Source organism: Alligator sinensis, unplaced genomic scaffold (assembly GCF_000455745.1).
Source record: "Alligator sinensis unplaced genomic scaffold, ASM45574v1 scaffold887_1, whole genome shotgun sequence".
Lineage (NCBI taxonomy): Eukaryota > Metazoa > Chordata > Crocodylia > Alligatoridae > Alligator > Alligator sinensis.
In genome coordinates, this window is record NW_005842357.1 from 1,001,028 (window position 1) to 1,021,933 (window position 20,906).

The window sequence follows — 20,906 nt, forward strand, 5'->3', positions numbered from 1 at the left end:
GGACAGAAAGGAATGTTAAAGGTATATGGCCAGCAAGAGAACAAATAAGAGGGAGCCTAGCTGTAGCCCAGTGATAGTGGTTATGCATTTAGAAAAAGTAAACAATTACTAAAAACAGAAATAATCTTTGGGACCAGAACCTAGGCATTCCCCCATCCCAGCTGAATTTGTTAACCGCTAAGCTAGGAAGTCAGACTCCCTTATTGCTCCTTGTTTGCTGGTCATTTTCTAGCCCCATGCCTCTTGTGTTTATCACTTGCCAGTATATTGGTGGACAGAAGGGTGCACATACACTGACTATTCTATACCTTAGTGCAGAGCTGCCTAACTTGGGAGTGGCTGGGGCCCCCTGGGGCCACATACTGGGCAGGCCCCCAGCTGCCACACACTCCTTGAGTCCCCCATGTACTTCTGGAACCCATCACCATTCTGCACCATGCCATGCCATGCCACATGGGTGTCCCCCAAGCCACAGACTCTCTAGGCTCTGAATCATTATTCAGAGAGGCCTTATTCTGTGCAGAGATCTGAAGTTTGTAATCCTTTGTGTGTGAACTGCTCACCAGGCACCTAATTTTTAGGCACTACAATGCCTAAGCAGAGACTCCTCGGTGAGAAATGTTGATCTGGTTCTAATACTACAATAATGGGCAAGTGCCATCTGAATGCTCCATCTGAAATGCCATCTGAAATGCTCCAGAGTATCCTAGGGTTGCTCAAGCAGTCACAGCAACAGGGTCCCTGCAGGACTGTCTGACAGCTCATCCCTGGGCTGGCTATCAGGGAGCCAGCCAGAGAGTCAGAAAGGGAGGGGGAAAGTTGGAGGACCTTCCAATCAATTGACATTCCAGATAATCATCTTCCAGATAACTGAAATTCTATTGTACAACAATATGGATTCTGGTTATACCCCATAGCAGGTGTTCTTCTAAGGTGACATTTGAGTACAGTCCCCTGTCAGATTCACTGCACACTTCCAGCTTCACAATGGCTAAAGCATGAGTCTGACCAGTAACATTATTTTTCAATAGAAACCCTGGATACCCTGAAAACCATCTCCACTGTGCCCTGAATAAGCAAGGGTTGCTATAAAGATTATACCATAACACACATACGCAAGGAGGATGCATTAATGTTGCAGAGACATTTCAATATTTTTGAATGCTGAGCAGTGTCTGAGTAACCTTAATGCTCAGATACTATAGGAGTTGTGGGGAAATGGAGGGGGAGGGGGAGTGCATTGTATAAAATATGATATTTGTACCATAGTTTAAGATATGATGCATTTAACAGTGACTCTGAGAGTCATAAACTTTTATAGATGACCCACGGCATTTCAATATAAGTCGCATTCACTTCTGTGTACTTTTCACTCATCACCTTTTAAAGCCTTTAGCCTTGCCATTGTAATTTATTGTTACTATGAAACATGCAGTCTTTTGAATATTGTAGCATTAAACTAAAAGAAATGTATTGTGACTTATAATTGTGCTTCAGTACACAGATGAGTATATCATGCATATTTTTTGGTATGCATGTTTATTAGCATGTACAATATTAGGATCATCCATGCAAAGAGAGGATACCCAACATTTGTGTCCCAAGCAACTTCTTCTAAAGACAGTCTTCCATAACAAATACAACTCTATTGCCTTTTTAAAAGATATATTACTTTAACCAACTGTGAATTCCTAGGCTAAGACTAGCAAAGGAAAATATACATTTTGTTTCTTGTATTTCATAGAACAATATACCTTATATTATGGAAGAAAAGAAGATGACGACAATACTTTGTCTCTGGTAAGTACTCTTAAAAATCAGCTATGTGACTACAGCCAAACAAACTTCCTCCAACCATCTGCATTAACATATTGAAAAAGAATATACTGGCATATATTTCAGGTGCACACATGCTGTAAATAACTATATTCTATTTTTATGCAATTTATTTGTAAAAGTCTCAAAATTGTAGAGCACGCTACGACATATTCTTGTATTTTCAACTGATGCAGATTAAATAAGCATACCAACTACAAGTACTTTTAGATTTTTTAAATAACAATCCAGGGATAAAGGTCAAATTATCCTTCATTCTTGTACTCATTGTTATTTCTAAAATATTTTTTTATCCAAGAGGTTTTTTTTCTGAGTAATGGTTTTAAAGGACTCTTTAAATATTAAATATATCAAAATATTGGTGGATTAAATGAGACCTAGTTTCATAATCATAATGAACAATGTTTAGTGTGCAATGCTTTCTCTGAGTGTACTTAGTACCAGCTTCAAGGAGATGCCTTGCATTTTAAAATAGCCTCAGTTTCATTATCGTATATGTTTTCTCCTTTTGAAAGTATTTAGTCTCTCAGATATATTTTTTTTTAATTTCCCAGATAGTAAAACCCCTGATGGGATAATCTCATACCAATCCATATGTGGAAAGCAGTTTTTCAAAACAACAAATCCTACCATTATTTGATTTGATCCAAGAACAACATAATTGAAACAACACAATAGCATAAAGTACAGTTCTTATATATATTCTAGTTAAATTAAATGAAAGACTGTTTAAAAGTAATGAAAGTAGCTTTAGACCAGTAGGTGAACCCATTCTCAAATTAAATATGGGAAAAAGTAAATAAAATTAATCCAAGATTTTTCTATAAATATAGTGTACTATAGTGTGCTTGGTGACAGATATTGATTGGTTTAAGATATCAAAGGAAGTGAACTGCTTTTAACAACCTTATAGACTGTGCTTATTCTGATATCTAAAGTATGAAAACAAATCCAGTACATATATTCAATGATCAAATGACCAGAATTATGATCAAAATCATGATCAATTATACAAATGATAAGAATTATTCCCATATGCATTCCACTTAAATGATTTTGAATATCAATCTTTAAATATAGAGGCTTATTTTGGATGATAAATAAACATAGAAACCATAGTGATTCATCTGACACCAAAACTTTCTCAGGAAAATGAAGCAACTTTTGCCTTTCCAATTAAGGCAAATACTGCCTGCTAGTCTTTCACATTTAGCTAGCATTTATGGGAATTAAGTTAGGGAAATTAATAGGCCCTTGTAACATATTCAAGCCTGCATGGAAAAGGACTGAATTCAAATAAAGCCAGTTTCTTAGTTGATTCTGGTGTCCTCCTGAATTAATCTCTCTCTGAATTTACTGCCTTCATTGCTTCTTCAAAATAAAACAAAGATGAATAAAACATTCCCTGCCTTCTAGGTATCATATTTACCCATAAATAGAATACATACATATGCATAGGAAGATTCAGGGGTTGTACACCCCTTCCACTATGTAGTGCATTGAGCTCTCCAGAATGTGTAGCCCACACCTACTCTTCAGATAAAGCCACAGGGCTGAGGCTGAGTCCAGAACCCCTCACCATCACTCTCTGCAGCCCCTGGACAGAGCAGGGCAGGAGCAGCCACAGGGCTCCCCCTGAACCCATGCCTGATGGGGACAGTGTTGGTGGCAGGCAGGTCCCCCCTTCCCATGTCTGCTCCCTGCCTCACCCTCTGAGATAACCCTTGCCATCCCAGAGGCTTCAGCCTTACTTTCACCCCATGCCCCCTCAACACTGGTCTAAGCTCAGTTCCTGCTGCACAGACATCACAGGGGGCCCAGGCATCCAGGGCTACAGGGAAGTGAAACCATCAGCATATTGTTCAACTCTAACCTGGGAATCATGCAGCCTGGCGGAGAAGCTCGTGATGGAGGAAGGTGAGGAGTGGATCCAGGTGAGGGAAACACTGGGTGGAACTATACGTACACTTTACTGCAGTTGCCTAATTAACTCCACAGTAAAGCACAGTCTACATGTGCCAGTATTAGGGTGCTGTAAATTAACTAACTCTGCCATAGAATAGTATCACTGGAGACAGTACTATCCTATAGGGAAGTAATTTACTCCACCAAAATGCACATACAGATGGTGACAGTGGCTGGCTGGAGCATGAGGGTGCTAGTGGCTAGTACTTGTGGCTGCCTCCTGCTTACCCTTGCACTGTAGCACCCGCATGCCCCAATCAGCCCCTCCACTGCCCAGTGCCATTGGTCACACCAATTTCTCTTGTTTAGTGGGCCCTGACAGCGTCCACATGCCTGAAGGCACCTATTGTCCTATGGGTTAATCACAGCCTCCATACCTCCCCTACAGTTGTGCCCATGTCTTGCAGTTTCACTGTGCCAGCCATGTGTACTTAAACATACATGGTTTAATCTTTGAGACAAGCATATCATATTGGAAGGATCAACCAGGTACTTGCTCTCTGGCCACTCATAATAGGCAGTTTTCCCCCTCTTGGTGCTCTTCCTGCTGCCTCTTCACCCTTAAAGTAAGAGGAGCCTCCAGCTCTCTGTTACAGTATGTAAGAATATAAAGGAGGAGGCTTTCTTCTTGAACATTGCCTAGATAATATTTTACAAGCCTCTCAAGGACAAGAGAATCCTCTCTCATAGAGATACTAGTTCAGGGGAAGCTGTTTAAAATATTTTTAAAAATCTCAGATTTCCTGAAGAATATCCAGGGGCAGATAAAAGGAACTGTATCTAGGATGATTGTACATCCCTGTTTGGCTGGGACAGTCCCAGATCTCATAGGCTGGTCCTGGCTGGTTGGTCAAAAGTTAAACAGATATTCTGGAATCACAGGGGCACAGGGCACTATCCAGTGGAGAGACAGAGTGGCACGTTGTACCAGGTAGCTAAGTCTCCCCACCAGATTGCATCTGCATCCCTACCTGCTGACCTCTGCCACTGCCTGTAGCAGCAAGGCTGACGTGGAGTGGGAGGGGGAAGTGTCCTAGATGTCCCAGATTTCCTTATGCTCACACTAATGATATCTTTCCCTGCTTCTGCACTAGGTAGGAATTGGACTTTCATTTTCAGAAACCTCACAACTTGAAAAGTCTGTAGAAGAGGATCTGCATACCCCTTCCCACCCATCAATCTTTAAAATAACCTTGGTGTCTGACTGTGGTTGCGCCCAGTACCCCCATTTCCCTCCTCCACCCCACCACAGCACCCCCTCCCCTGTTTTTAGGGTTTTCAAGTTTATAGACAGCTTGAGTTTAGTTTGAGGAAGAAATAACCTAACTTGGAGGCTCCACTTCACAGGAAGTCCCACACCCATTCCCGGCCTGTATAGACACAATTTCAAAGTCCTCTGGTTTGAGGAGAGGGTTGCAGTGAGTGTGACTGAATCCCTGCCCAGTTTATTCTATGACGGAAGCAGAAGAACTGTGTATGGATGAGAGGGAGGTCCTATTGCATGAAACAGCATACTTTTATAAAGGCTTCCTGGGTGATATCTGGCCTAACGTTTAATCTTTTTATTGACAGTAAAGAGACAGTTGTGAAGAGACTGTAAACAAATTGAAATCTGCTAAGATTCAAACCACATGTTTAAATGATTTTTGCACCCCATTTATAGAGACTTTCTGCAAATATTCATGCAATCAAATTTTAATGGAGTGAATGATCACAGAAAGGGAATTAGAAAGTTCTGTGAACAAATGTTAATAGTGCCAACATCAAGGAACAAAAGAAAAATAAGAATATATAACTGATCTAATCTAGCCAATCACAGCTAGCTAATACAGCACAGATACCAAATATATATTTATAAAACTGTTGGGAATAATACTACAGTGTTAAAAGTTCACAGAAACACACAATGCATTGATAGTTTCAAACTGCAAAAGAAAATAAAGCAAAACAAACATTCAATAAATTTGTTCTGGATATTGCAAAGCCAGAAAGAGCGCTTGAAATAATCAGATAATATATTTTCTGCAAATTATCCACTCAGTGCCAAGTAATGGCAGTTATGTCTATAACTATGAGTGTCCTGATATATGGGTGACTGTTATTTTGGATATACAGGAATTATTTGTTGCTTCAGTGAAAACAATACTATTTCTATTTTTATTATTATACTATGACTATGTATATGATTCAGGAGGTTCATATCTTTACACCTTTACATGTAAGTACAGAATCCAATCTGAGTTAGCTTCAGTCTGAACCCAGAAACATTTTCACAGGAATGTTAGACACAAACAGAAAGATTGGCACATAATACTATTCCATGAGAAAAATACTTAGCTAATGAAAGCAATTTGCTTCCTTTTCTAATTAATTCCCTCCATCTCCAATGTCATGCCATATTCCTGGTATAAAGCATGTAGTTGTATTTTAATAACAGTCAAAATGTATATATGTGGAACCAGGTTATCAGAACTTCGGCAATATAATTACTGCAATTTAAACCAGCTGAAGCACTGGAAGTCCATAACGCTTTCAGATGGAACTTTCCAAAAGTGCTTGGTATTAGCCTATCTCTGTTCCCACTTGAGAAAAAGGTCTTTTGAAAATAAATATTTAAAATAATGTGCATTACCACCCTCTAACATTCTAGCATGCTCACAAATGTAAGCTTTTTTTCCACTTTTGGAATAAGGATATTTAAGTGCTGATTTGCAAATCACTTGATACAGGTAGGGTTTTATATCATATTATATGCAATACAATTGAGTCAACAGATAATGATCTTAAGCAATTTTTTTCAAGATTACGCCTTACACTGCCTTGTTTATTTGCTACTAGGTGAATACTCCTTTCAGCATAGTTCTGAAGAGTGAAGATAACATCCATTGGTCATCACAAGTTCTATCAGCATTTATTGAGATATTATTTTTATAATGAGCAGGAAGTTGACAGGAGTACATTTCCAGGTCCTGCTTGTAGAAATATATTCTATAAGTGGAAAAAATGGACATATACTCTTGTCAGTGCAGCAGAAGGTTTTATACCTACAAGCTGCAAGTCTATGACATTTTGTTTTGTGGTTATCTTGCACATTCAGGGGTTTCAGCTAATGTCTCAACTTAAATTTCCCTTCCAATGAAAAGATAGGAGAACATATTTTTACTGTAAATATTAAATTCCCTGCTTCTAATCAGGTCAGGGCCTTGTTATATGCTACACTGAGCTTCTCAAATGTTAATCAGTGCTAGTGCTAGCATGAGTTTGGAGCAGTCACACATTTAGGCCACCAGGGGCCTGGAGGATAAGAAGCACTCCCTCCCATGCCAGACTTTCCATCTTGTGCACCCCACCCCCCAAGATACCCTAGTTCTCCCCCTGACCCTGGGGCTCCCCTCCTGCCCACCCATGTTCCCAGGGCTCCCATCCCCACTTACTTGTGGCTGTCTGAGCTATCTGTCTTGGGGGGTTAACTAGGGTGCCTGACTCCCACTGCCACAGCTGCAGAGTTGCTAATCTTCTCCAGGCTGAGCTAATTTACAGCGCAATAGCAGCAGAGGCAGCAGTAGCTGGGAAGGTCAGTAAACCCTTCCCTACCACCTCCCCTGGGGACAGACAGCACAGATAAGGTAGCTGCAAGTAAGTGGGGGTCTGGGTGGGGGGCAGTTCTGGGGTGCTGGGCAGGGCAGGGGGGGCAATGGACCCAATCCAGGCCAGCAGGGGAGAGGGGGTGGATAGGGTGTTCACATTAGTGTGTGCTACATGTTAGTGTAACACAGTGGTCTCCAACCTTTTTATGATGAAGATCACTTTTTGGAAGTAAAGGGCAACCCAGGATCTACTGTGCTCCTTCCCACCCTGCCCCCTGCCCTGGCCCCTCCTACCCACTGCCCCGCCTCCACTCCATGTGTCCCTGAACCGCAGAGAGTCACAAACCTGGCCAGGCTGGGCAGGGGCCCAATCCCACTTCTGTGCTGCAGCTGTGCTCAGCCACACCCACCTGGTGGCCAGACGAATGCGGCGTCAGGCCCCGGCCTGGCTGGGTTTGGAAGCCTCCATGGTCCAGAGGCATGTGTGGGGGGCTCCCACCGCTGGGCACAGCCCGGCAGAGATCCTGGGGGCCCGTGCCCCTCTACCTGTGCCCATCTGGCCACCTGGAGGATGCAGCTCAGTGCAGCTGTGGTACAGAAGTGAACTTGGGCCCCAGTCATCCAGGGGCACATGGAAGGGTACTCCTTCCACAGGGCAAAGCTCAGAAGAGGCCCCTGGGGCCCGTGCCCCACAACCTGTGATAGGGATGAGGCAGCTGCTGCAGCGGGCTGCCCGCTGCACCCAGAGCACAGGTGGGGGAGGGGAATAGATCTCTTCCAAGGTCCTCCCAGTGGTGGGAGTGCCCCCCCCCTCATGTGCCCCAGGACTACCAAATCTTCTGAGACCCAGCTGGGCCAGGGATGCCCCCATGTGAGTCCCTGCTGCTTAGCAAGCCATGCCCATGCTTGGCTACCTTGCAGCAGGGCTTGAGGCACAGCAGCAGCCACCTTTGCCACCTCCATCCCTGCAGAGATGGGGGGAAGCCCCCCCACACGCCCCCCTCTGGATGAGCTCCCTGGGCTCCAATCCTCCCACCACCCAGCTGGGCTCATCCCAGCTCCTAACTGGGCTGTAGGGTCAGTCACTTACGGTGGAAACCTTTATCTGGTCCCCACCCCTCCCTTCCCCGCAGATTGACCTGCTGGGGCCAGGGGGAGGGGGCAGGTGTGTGCATGCATGCATGCCCACCTATCACCCATCCCAGGATCAACCAAAAGAGGTTCTGGGATTGACCTGTTGATCAGGATTGACAGGTTGGTGACCACTGGTGTAACACAAGCTGGGTAACACAGATTGGAGATAAACCTAGCCTGTAGGGCCGTGAGTAGATGAAATGATAGGCCTGTGTGCACAACACTTTAAAGTGGACTAAATGCTTTTGCACCACTTTAATCGTGTCCATGTTTGCATGCCTTGGCGGCATGTTGCGCATTAATTCCAGCCACTGTAAGAAATTTGGCAGTGTAATGCACCTTAAATGACTTGGGGATCAGCAGACTATACCTCCTTCGAGGCATTTTAGTCTGCTGCCCCTACAGCCACAGAGAGAAGCACCAAGCTCCGTGCAGCTCCATGGCCCTGCAGGAAGCCTGTGCAGGCAGTCTGGCAGGAGCCCAGGAAAGCACGCTCTGTCCAAGAAAAGTGGCGAGCCTGACCCCCCTCTGCCCCTCGAGCCTGCCTGCCTGAGCTGCGCGGGGGCCCGGTGCTTCCTTCTATTGCTGCGGTGCCCCCAGGGACCACCCAAGCCAGGTGCCAGTAGGCAGCTGCTGCCTGGGTGGAGGGCTGCTGCTGCCCTGGAGGGAAGAACCAGCCCCACCCCACAGCTCAGGGACTGCTCTGCCCACCAGCAGCTTGCCCTCCCCTCCCCACCAGAGAGGCAGTTAAGGTGTGATCACAATACGGGGGTGTAATCAGTTTTGTCTACACCTGCCCTAGTGTTGTAACTTTAAGCCACCTAATAGTTTCATAGTTGGTAGGGTCAGAAAGGACCTGAGTAGATCATCAAGTCCGACCCCCTGCCATGGGCAGGAAAGAATGCTGGGGTGAGACGACCCCGGCAAGGTGTCTATCTAGCCTCCTCTTAAAGACCCCCAGGGTAGAAGCGAGGACCACTTCCCTTGGAAGGTGGTTCCAGATCCTAGCTACCCTGACTGTGAAGTAGCGCCTCCTGATATCCAGCCTGAATCTACTCTCTGTCAGCTTATGGCCGTTGTTCCTTGTTACTCCTGGTAGTGCTCAGGGGAACAGGGACTCTCCCATTGCCTGTTGGTCTCCCTTGGCCAGTTTATAGACAGCCACCAGATCCCCTCTTAGCCTCCTCTTGTGGAGGCTGAACAGGTTCAGGTATCGTATCCTCATAGGACCTTCTCTGCTGCCCCCTGATCATGCGAGTGGCCCTCCTCTGGACCCTCTTGATGTTGTCCACATCCCTCCTGAAGTGCGGTGCCCAGAACTGGGTGCAGTACTCCAACTGGGGTCTGACCAAGGTCACATAGAGGGGGAGGATCACCTCTTTGGACCTGCTTGTGATGCATCTGTGGATGCATCACAAGGTGCGCTTAGCTTTTCTGACTTCATCCCCACATTGGTGGCCCATGTTCATCTTTGAGTCAATAATGACTCCAAGATCCTTTTCTGCCTCTGTGCTGGTGAGAGGGGAGTTCCCCAGCCTGTAGTTATGCTGCTGGTTCTTCCTTCCCAGGTGCACTACCTTGCACTTGTCAGTGTTGAAACCCATCCTATTCTCATCCACCCACCTTTGTAACCTGTCCAGATCTGATTGCAGTTTATCCCTCCCCTCTAGCATGCCCACCTCCCCCCACATCTTAGTGTCATCTGCAAATTTGAACAAGGTGCTGTTCACCCCCTCGTCCAAGTCACTGATAAAGATGTTGAACAGCGCAGGCCCATTGTGAGAGTTTAATGAGAGTTTAAAACTAGTTTTAGGTGTTAATATGTGGACAATCCAGGAGCTAAGAGCTCCAGGTGTCACCTAAAATTAATGTGTAACAAGGCTTTAACAGATAACTACAAGTTGCCTTGACAAAATCCACTGGCTTTTATAAAAGCAGATTAGTGCAAAAGCAGAATCTTTCAGGTTAGAATTTAGCTGTTACAAACCTTTGCTTTCATTTTCTTTCATGCCAAACTATCACTCTGCACTCTTTATTCATTAGTTGGCATGTATAGTTAATCAAGGAGAGAAAGCAATAATAACAAAAAACATTGTAAAGGATTAGTTTTATGGGATCAAGCATTTAACTATCAAATGTGCATGCCATGGAAGTTAAAATCCAGAATTTTATGTTATTAAAAATAAATAACTAGAGGAAGATTTTTTCATTAACATTTGTCATGAAAAAGGTGGTTGTTTTTAGAAATTTTATTTTTAGTTTACCTGAAATAATCCTCTGTCTGTGACATCACAGTTGGTTACTGTGGAGATGATTGTGATTCTGCAAGTAGAGGATTATTACACTTGGTGTGGAATGAACTGCAGGAGCAGATGAACTACAGTTAGATATAAAGATCCTATTATTTGCAAAAAGCCTATAGCAATAACATATGCGTGGAAAATAGGATTGTAGGCAATACAAAAGCAGAATGTATTGTTTAAACAGAATATATTCCACAAGTCATCAAATATTCTATCAAACAGAAGAATTATAGTTGTGTAATCTTAAATTGGGAGGAGGGGGAACAGGATGTACCCTTTCAGTATCAGGAAAAAATGCCTATCCTTAATTCATTATGTTTTGTTATTTGAAAATATTAAACTCTTTGTGGTATGAAATAACTCCAAAACTCTGATTTAGGAAATGTTTGACTGGAAAACAGGTCACAGGTCAGTGGAACTTAGGCACATGTTCACTTTAAATATATGCTTCCATGCTTTCCTGAGTTGGGGCTAAAATTGTGACCTTTGCAAAACTAACAACTGGATGGATTTTATGTTAAATTATCCAGCTATATATAAACAGATATAACATATTTAATGTATACATCTCTGCATTTATAATGTTGTATGTTTGGAAATATGTGGCTAAAATGAAAAGTCTAAAAGACTAATTAAGTGTATTGCCCTAGAAAATCTGGAAAATATGAATCCTCATGAAAACCCACAGTACAGAAAGTAAAACAGCCTCTCACTACTGTTCTTAGGTGAAGTGGTGGAAAAGATTGGTTGGTTGCTCACACTTACTATTGCTTGATCCATTCTGATGCTGTGCTGCCCTGAGGAGGTTGTAGAAGCAGTAGTTTAAATTCACTTTAAGCTCTGACTGGATGGTTACCCATATGCTTAGAGGTACCTGAAATTTCCCAAGGGCAGTTCAATCAGCAAATAAATCAACTGTACTCTTATAACGTGCCTTTCTTCTATAGGGAGACTGAGCGAATGATTGATTCATCAAATTTATTCAATCAGAATGCCCACAATCTGCAGTGTCACATTTCATTTCTAATCTGGTCACTTGCACAGCCAGGGTCAATTCATAGACAAGTTTAGGATCATATTTTGTTGCATGCATAATGTTATATAAACTTGTGGAAGAGATGGCAAAATGGCAGAATGCAACTCTGGAACCAAAGGTACTGATAAGTTCAGATACCATCAGCATTGTTAATTTATCAGTTACATATTCTAAAATTAATTATTGCAGTCCAAGTTAGTTTCAACAGAAAATGGGATAATTTTGCTGGATGTGAGATAATACAAAGGAAAAACAGGACTTAGAACTGTCCAACTTAGGGTTATATAGGGAACATATATTGTTCATTAATGAAAACAAAATAGTAATTTATCTCACTTTATATGGACCAAATAGAGATCCCCATGTCTCCTAGGTGTGACTAGGTTTAAAAGATGAAGGTATTCAGACCTGCATTAACAAGATGGCAACCTTGCTCCAGCTTTCATTTATTTTGTTTTTTTCCTAGTCTTGTCTACATGATTTATTCCATACTTTTCCTCATGTTTGAAGTTTTCAGCCTAAACCACTGCAGCAAGCCTCAACTTCTCCTACAAATCCTAACCCCAAAGTTACTTCCATGAAGCTCAGAAAAACTGTCCTCCTCAGCAAGAACAGAATACTGTCAACTATGTACTGTCAAAACAAAAGAATTGTTAGTATAAGGCATTTCCCTGTGTTTCCAAGTGTGTTTTGGGGGGACTATTCAAGCACAATCTTGAAAAAGAATACATAAAACATTGTTATTAAGACTAATTATACATGTTTGGAGCAAGTTTATCTGGTTTGTTATCAAGGAAACCTTTGGAACTTGGATGTTAGCACAAAAACAAACAAACAAAAAAACTTTCCCAGATTATTTTTGATTCCTTGGAGAAACCAACCTTTGTTCTTGTGAGGCTTTCACGAGTTCAGGTAGGGCTTTATCCAAGACCCACTGAAGTCAAAGAAAACATTTCCATTTATTTGGGAAGGGTTTTAAATCAGGCAGGAATTATTTGGCCTTATCTGTAAAACCTGCAATCCTACAAGACAATCTATCTTGTCACAAATAGTCTCAGAGTCACACAGCTACTCCCCTCACCTAATAACCTACTACAGTACAAAAAGAAACAGGTACTGACTACAATCCCCTGGTTGTTCAATACCATCATACATTGGAACCTATGAAAAGGAACATCAAACAATTACGAACTATAATAAAAAAAGATCAGACCTTGAGGGAAATGTTCCCAAATCCCCCACTCCTGGCCTTCAAGGAACCCCCAAACCTGGCCCAATTCATAATTCAAAGCAAATTCCACTCTAATTAAAAGACTCAGCAGAACAGACACAGCCCTGTCCTAAAAATAAATGCAAAGCCTGTCAGCACTTCTCCAGTGACACAATACTCAACACCCTTCACAACAAAACCATCCGAATTCACTGATCTTATTACACATATACATCACAGCTACAATATATGCCATCCAGTAAAAGACGTGAACACCAGTAGGAACATAGTTTTCACAGAACAACCGCTCCCTCTCTTATTTTACAATCCTCATGATCAAAAAAAATTTACAAAACACTTCCAGGAGACAGGCCTGGGAACAGAAATTCATAACCCTATTGGATAGACTAATCTGGACTCAATACAGAGAGTGAGTTTATGGCTCGTTACAGTCTAACAAATACTTCTACTAATCTCCCTGAACTTCACAGGTAACAACTGCCTTTCCCTTCTGGAGGGATCTCACTCTGCTACTAGCAAGATTGCTTATTCTACAACACTTCTGTGTTATAAAGGGTCCTGATAACACCTCTTTATGCATAGTTCACAACCCTCCTCTAACCTTCCATGGTGACTGTTTGCATTTACATGAAGTCTTCTCTCTGCTATTTAGCTCAGCCCTGCACCTGCCTCTGTCTTAGACTTGAGGAAGGGCACGTGATACGCAAAAGCTTGTCCAACACCTCTGCCAGCTATGCAGCTGGTTCAGTAAAAGATAACACAAAATATCCTTGTCAATTTTATTTTTATGATTACATGACGTTTTCTTGTGCACTCCACATCTTTCTCTTTCTCTAGTTCCCTTGGAATTCTGTCAATAATTACTGTTGTCCAGTCCGGTATATAGTCCAAATGTTCTTTCTGGCTTATATTGAATCCATAAACTGACATAGCCTTCCTGCAAAGAGAGATCGAGAGAAAAGAGATGAAATATGAAAAAGGAGGTACTGAGAAAGCAAGAAAGGGGGAAAAAAATAAAACTCTGTGCTGCCTCTGTTAGCCTGAATGGATCATTATGCTAGAAACCTGGCAAGACTTCCCGGGGTTGGTTTTTGTTTTGTTTTTAAATACTGCCATTTTGCTCTCTCTCTCTATCAGCACATTCAAATAACATACCATAATAGTGTACTTTAAAAACATCTAATTTCACCTGCTGTGCTGTCTGTACAGCTGAATGAATACCCACTAGAGACGTAATGACCTTATTCTATCTGTGCTGAAATGATTCAAATATTTACAGCTGACACTATTCATGCCCCAAATTTTAGGGCAAATTGTTGCAGCCTGTATCCAAGGAATTATTCACCAGGAAAACATTTATTTTTCTTCAATTACATATTTTTTCAGGGGCAAACACTGAAAAGGATGATTCATTTCTGGACCAGCAAACATCCCCCACTTCACTAGCTTTCAAATTACTGAACCATTTTGACACAATTGATGTTCTACAGTACTCAGAAAAAAATGTTAAACTACAAATGACGTGACCCCTACCTGGGACTAGGAATTCTTTCACTTGAGATTCATTTTATTTTCCTGACTTAGGCAAAATGAATACACCATGCTTACTTTGTACGATCTAAGCACAGTGGCAGTTCATCACAGTTTCATTTCCTTAACAAGGAAAGGGTTAAATTCCCCCAAGATGCCAGGGTATGACAATTCTGAGTTTGCTTAGTGGGGGATTCTATGGATTCAGAAAGTGCAAATCACCCACATTCCAGTTTCTGAGACTGGCTGGGGAGAAAAGAGTATTATTTTCTATTTAATTTTTCCAGTCATTTCAAAAGTCCTCATCCTTCTCTCTCTTAAGAGGGGGTGTCTGCAGAGATATGATTTAAAACAAAAAACTTTCTGATCATCTAATCTAGCAAAACACATTTTTAATATCTACATGTAAATGAACAGCTTCTGCATGGGTTATTTTAAACTAATTGCATTGCAGCAGCATTACAGCAGCATTGCAGCAGCACTTTGAAAACTCCATCAGAAACTGATGTCCCATTTTCCTCACACATGCCCAAGGCACATGTCCAGAGTGAAAAGACAGTCCCCATCCCACAAAATCTACATGGATTAAATAAAGAGAAGGAAAGAGAATGAAGTAACACAAAAAAATATTTCATACATGTACCCAGCTTTGAAGTATGTGGCCACATCTACACGAGACACTGACTGTGCAGTCATTATTGCGCAGTCATTTAGTATTTGTATAAACAAGTACTAAATGACGATGCAGTAACTGGAGTTACTGTGCAGTAGCTTTGCTGAATGACTTGTAGGTGGTACTGACTGTGCAGTGGATACTGCTATACAGTAGCATCGCATCACAGTTTGTGCCATGTGATTCTACTGCACAGTAGTAACAAGCTACTGTGCAGTCAGTGTCTCATGTACGCATAGCCTGTGTCCTATTGGCACATGCTGATAGCTGCACTAAGTTGGCTACATTCTACCTGTTTTAGGAAATAATGTGTGGCACTTTTTAGGGGAAGTCTCAAGCAGGGTGGACCTGCCCAAAGAGACTTCACAGGAAATACCTTTTTAGGAACTGCCTCCTGTTTCTGTTAGAGAACAAGTTTGAGCATGTTCTGTGTTTTTTTCAGGTCACAAATGAAAAAGGGTAGTGTACAGAAAGAAAGGCAGTTACTCATGTACCAGATCCCAAACTATTTAGGGCTCACATGTATCTGGAAGCAGGCAACTACTGAGACAAGTATTTTCAGTGTTACAAGCCACATCTACATATGTGGCGGTGTAACCCGGGAGGGGGGGGCTTCTTCTTGGGGCCGATTTTGCCTTTGGCCTGCCCGCCTGTTTTTCTGGGCCAACTGCCCACCTTCTCACCTGCCATGCCTTGATATCAATTAATTAATAGTTGTTAATTAAGCGGGAGGCTGCCCATTTCTTTTCCCAATGCCAGGGGGCTCTATCTGCAGCTCTGTTCCTCCCCTACACCCCAGTCCAAGCCTCACAGATGCTATTTATAAATTCCTTTTATGTTGGTGTCTCGGCTGAAATTCATAACCCTAAGCTGTGGGCTTACCTCTCTCTAGCTGGACTTGTCAGTCAAAAACCCACTAATCAGGGCTTGACTCTAAGGCTCCAGCTCTCAAAGACTCACTTGGGCTCCAGCACCCTCTCTGGTGCTGAGGTCTGTTCACCCCCCAAGTACTGTGCCCCCTCTGGTGCTGGGGTCCACTCACCCCCAAATACTGCATCCTCTCTGGCATTGGGGTCCCCACACTGAAGTGGGGTTGGGGTCCCCAAATAGTTTCAGCCCGATCCTCTGGGTATTAACATCCAATGCAAAACATAGGTTTCTATGGCCATAGAATGGAAAAAAGGATAATAAAGAAATAAGATAGGCAACATGCCTACTTACTTTAGATGGTCATGCTTCTGGCTCACAAGTGACGTATTCTTCCAGTACAGACTGCAGCTGCAGCACCGCGGTCATTGGGAGTCCCCCTCTCTGCTTCCCCTCTGGCCTTCTCCACTCACCATTTGTAGGATCCTGGCCTTCCTCTTCTTGTCAACTGACTGGCTGGCAGGGCTTGAGCCTTGTCTGTGCACTTGCTTATCAATTCAATCTACTCAGCTTAGGCTAACCTGCCAAGATTTAATTGATTCAGCCTTGGGTTTTTTGATTGCCTGTACATAGAAAAGAACACTGTGATCAAGTACCAAGGGGTGAAAGAACCAATACCTCACATCGCTCTGGAGGATAAATCTTGGTTTCATTAACAGTTTTTGCTACTTGGGTTCTATGATCAACAGGAATCTTGACCTTCAGACTGAATTGACTAACAGAATGAGAAAAGCAGATAAGAATTTTGGGCTATTACAGCAACGTGCATGGAATAACAACAAACTATCAGCTAAGGTGAAGATATGAATCTATGATATTTGTATGCTATCATCCCTGCTTTGTGGTTCAGAAACATTGACTACATATGCTGGGCATATCAAGGGACTGAACAGCTTCTACAGGAGATGTCTGCATAAGATCCTGAAAATAAAGTGGGAAGACAGAATACTAAGCACAGAGGAACTGGAGCACCCAGGACTGACACACTTAGAAACCGCTGTTGAGAAGAAAAGGTTGAAATGGATCAACCATGTCAGGAGAGTGGAAGACGACCATATCCTGAAGAATATTTTCATAGATTTCATAGACATTAGGGGCTGCAAGGGACCTTTCGGATCATCGAGTCCAGCCCCCACTGCCATAGGCAGGAAGTCTGCTGGGGTCAAATGATCCCAGCAAGATAAACATCCAGACACCTTTTGAATGAGTGCAGAGTAGGTGCTTGCACCACCTCTAGGGGGAGTCTGTTCCAGACCTTGGACACATGAACTGTAAAGAAGTTTTTTCTTATATCCAATCTAAATAAGCCTTCCATGAGTTTGTGGCCATTAGACCTTGTTAGCCCTTGGGGAGTCCTGGTGTTCTCCCAGGTCCTGATGCACCCCCTTATATAGTTGTAGGCTGCCACCAAGTCTCCCATGAGCCTTCTCTTCTCCAGGCTGAAGAGTCCCAAGTCCCTCAGCCTCTTCTTGTAAGGCTTGCCCTCTTGGCCTTTGATCATATGGGTGGCTGTCCTTCGGACTCTCTCAAGCTTATCCACATCCCTCCTGAAGTGGGGGACACAGAACTGGATGCAGCACTCCAGCTGTGGCCTCACTAAGGCCTAGTAAAGCAGGAGGATGATGTCTCTGGTTTTGCTTGAGATGCATCAGTGGACACATGCCAGAGTTTGGTTTGCTTTTCCAGCCACAGCATTGCATTGGTGGCTCATGTTCATATTATGGGCAATCAAGACCCCCAAATCTCTTTTGGTCAGGTTGCTAGTGAGAGTAGCACTGCCGAGCCTATGCTGCAGGTTCTCCTCCCAAGGTGGAGCACCCTGTACTTCTCTACATTGAAGGACACCGGGTTTTGGTCTGCTCACCTTGTGAATGTGTCCAGGTCAGCCTGTATCCCCACCCTGTCTTTCAATGTAACTGCCTTTCCCCATAATTTAGTGTCATCTGCAAACTTTGCCAGTCCACATCTGATGCCTGAATCCAGATCATTAATGAAGATGTTGAAGAGTACTTCCCAAGTACTGAGCCCTGAGGGACACTACTGGTCACCTTGGGCCATATTGATTCACTCCCATCAATTAGTACTCTTTGGATCTGACCCCGGAGACAGTTTCCTAGCCATTGGACCATGAAATGGTTGAGGCCACAGCTCTCCAGTTTAACCTGAGGGAGACTAAATCACCCTCAGGGGAGACTAAGTCAAAGGCTTTCTTGAAATCCAGATATATGACATCAACCTCATCTCCCTTGTTCAGGCAATGCGTCACCTGGTCCTAGAAGGAGATGAGGTTGGTCAGGAAAGACCTGCCAGTAACAAAGCCATGTTGGCTGGCATTCAAAAGGTTGCCTTCTGTTAGCCTGTTGCTGATGGATCCCTTGATGATTTTCTCCAAGACCTTTCCAGAGATGGAAAGACTGATTGGCTTGTATTTCCCTGGATCTTCCTTCCTTCCCTTCTTGAAGACTGGGACCATGTTGGATCTTTTCCAGTCTTCTGGAACTTCTCCCAAGCATCACAAATGTTCATATATCTTCACCATAAGGTGAGCTATGATGCCCGCCAGCTCCTTCAAGACTCTCGGGTACATTCCATTAAGCCTCGCAGACTTATGGATTTCTAGCCTCTCGAGGTGTTACCTCACCTGATCTACATCAATTGTGGGCCCATCTCCCACTCCCTGGGTGTTTTGCATCCTGTCTGACTGTGTGACCCCCTTGGGAAGGTGAAAAACTGATGCAAAGTAATCATTTAGGAGATTGGCCTTTTCTTGGGCATCAGACATCAGCTGCCCCATTTGATCTCACAGCGGTCCAGTGTTGCCTTTGTTCTTTCTCTGACTTCCCACATATCTAATGAAGGACTTTTTGTTGTCCTTGATTCCCATGGCTAGCTTGAGTTCAGTTTCTGCCTTGACTTTTCTGGACCACTCTCTACATGTGCGGGCTAGTGATGAGTAGTCCTCCTTGGTGATGCTTCCCATTTTTCATCTGATGTAGGCTTCTCTTTTAAGTTTCAGGAGATCAAACAGCTCCCTGTTTTGTATTTGAGATGGCTCTAGAAAGTGGGGTCACCCTGTATGGCATTACCACAATGTGTGCAAAAATGACAACAAGTCAGTCAACATTACTGTAGAAGTCTAGGAGGAGTTCTCAGAACCCCATCAAGCCTTATTGTGTATCCATTGGAAACAATGGGCACCAATTGCTGGTCCTGTCGATCAAACTTTCAAGAAGTAAACTAGCTTGCTGTTGGTTCACCAGCAGAGTGTAGTACTCTTCAAGAAAAAAACAAAACAAAATACTGCATTGGGATGCTCTCGTCTCTCTTATTGTCTCCAAACAGACAAACATGCATACATGTGTGCATACATACACACAAACATGCTAACAGATAAAATACTCCTAACTTGGACTTTGAGCATTACTGAAAGAGTCTCTCTAAAGAATGACATTTATACTAACCATGTTTAACATTTTAACACTTTATAAATGGATACAGGGTGATTGATTCATCTTGTGAAATTACAGTAGTTTAAATGTATTCCCCAAAGTATAAACATTTGAGTTTGGGAAGGTTCTTTGTTTTTACTACCTGAGGCACCAGTAGGTTCATCCTGTCTTCAGCATGAGAGGGTATTTGTCAAGCATGAAAGACGCGTGATGCTCCTCAGGAAACAAATTTACCTATATCTGCAGAGAAACCTCCCTGATGTAGAAAATGTTTAAATGTTCATTTGCACTGATCCTAAATTATTCACAAAAAGACATGTTTCATCTTTATAATCACAACATGTTACACAATACAAGAACTCCACTGAAGAAGAGAATATTAACAGAAAGACCAACAAGAAAGGAATATTTGTAACGTCAGCCAGCCACAGGTCTAAGGGGAAAACTCCCCTGCAGGCAGGAAGTTGCAAAAGTAGTCAAAACTTTGTAAGGCTCAAGTGCTTCAAGAGTCACAACAAGGAGAAAAGATAATAAAGTAATAGACAATATATAGGATATCAGGCTCTCTAATAATAAACAGTAACCAGCAGGGAATGGGTATTCCTAGCCAAAATATCAAAGAAATGCTTTCTGATCTCAAGTTGCTGTGTGAACCAACAAAAAGACTAATGATGAGGCATTCCATGACTTTCCTGGCTAGGTTATTGACATGTTGTGTTACTTAAGTGAAGTTCTTCACCTCTATTTACTTTTGTTAGTCTTCCCAGACATGCATTTGTTTTTGTTTTTTGGTTTTTAATGTAAGTTCTTACCAGCAGTACTGTCTCTTGGTAGTCTATAATTTATACTCTATAATTTAATTAGTATTCACAGGAGTGTCAAACATATGGCCCATGAACTGGATCCAGACTGTGGAGCTGTATAATATGGCCCGGGAATTCTGGACTGACCCCATGCCTCATGTGCTGAACCCAGCTCTGTCCTGGCCCCATGCACTGCATTTGATGTATGGGCTGGACCTAAATCCATGGATGCTGCACACAGCACAAGCAGTCAGTCCAGGATGCACAAGGACCCAGCTCCATGTGTGCTGTCTGCAGCACAGATAGACACTCCAGGGTGCCCAATGCATGCGGCATCTGCACTGTATAAGCTCTACATGCTATCTTAGGGGCTGGAACTGATCAGGCTATGCTAGAGCCAATGCACAATGCCACTCTGGCAGGGCACTGCAA